The 1,031-nt window shown below is 42.3% G+C and overlaps 1 pseudogene; it reads right to left on the bottom strand.

Annotated features, from left to right (window-relative positions):
- Positions 1-282: 282 nt before the first annotated feature.
- LOC111531484 lies at positions 283-514 on the bottom strand (annotated as a pseudogene).
- Between the last annotated feature and the right edge of the window lie 517 nt (positions 515-1,031).

A 1,031-nucleotide genomic window follows, 5' to 3' on the forward strand; every position in this document is an offset into this window, starting at 1 on the left:
TTGGCTGTGAATGTCTCAAATACATTGACAAGTAGATCTACAAAATGTTACTGGAAAGGTAAAATACATAATGTTGTTTCCAAGAGTTCCTCTAGACTTTTCCTCATATACCACATCACACCCTCAGAAGTACATGGAAGAACCCAAAGGCCACACTTTTGAAAAAAGAAAAACAAGAATAAGCCCTGTTGCTCTGTAAGGAGAAAGGAAGGAGCTGAAGGCTGCTGGGGCCTTTCTCACATGGCCTGTGTTCTGTAAAGCAACTTCCCAGCAGCAGCATGGCACTGTTCTAGGTGAGCATCTCACCTTTTGTCACCCATGCTTCAGTGTACTCTATTCTCTGTTCAAGGGCTGTCAATTTCTCCCTTAGTGTTGCAAATCTTGAACAAGACATATCAAATGAGTTGAGAAAGTCTGTGATTTTCTTGATGCTGCTGGTGATTATCTCAATGTACTCCCAGTTCGCCCAGTCCTACTGAATCTCCTGCTTCACCAGATCCTCTTGTCCTGCCATGGTGAAAGCCTGAGGAAGACTGAAGCAAAGAATTTGGATCTGTGAAGGGGACAAGGAGAAAACTCCAGGCAGGAGAAATGGCAAGAGCAAGGAAAGGAAAATGAGTGGAGATCTACTGACTTCTTATTGGGAAGTATTAATAACTCTTCAAAGGTTTTCTGTGTTTCAGCATGTCCTGCAAATGTGGCACAAAAAGGCCATTTTATTCCAGACTATCTTGGTGTTTATGTCCATTACAGTTTGGAAGATGAGATAGTGTCTCTGTCTAGAGCATGCAGCAGATTTGTTTGCTTACGCTGCAGTATTATAGAGATGATGTCTCTCTCCAGGACAAAGATCAGGCAGGTGTACTGCCTATTATAATATACTCAATTTCTCTCTCCTGTAATGCAATGCACTGTGTGTGCAGGGGTCACATGGCCTTTGCATTGCCTTTTGTCAATTGGAGATTGAGGAATAATCTTAACTGATGATACTCTGGCTGCTGATATTGCTGTGAGTAGTAGAGTCATTTGTC

Source organism: Piliocolobus tephrosceles, chromosome Y (genome assembly GCF_002776525.5).
Source record: "Piliocolobus tephrosceles isolate RC106 chromosome Y, ASM277652v3, whole genome shotgun sequence".
NCBI classification, from domain to species: domain Eukaryota; kingdom Metazoa; phylum Chordata; class Mammalia; order Primates; family Cercopithecidae; genus Piliocolobus; species Piliocolobus tephrosceles.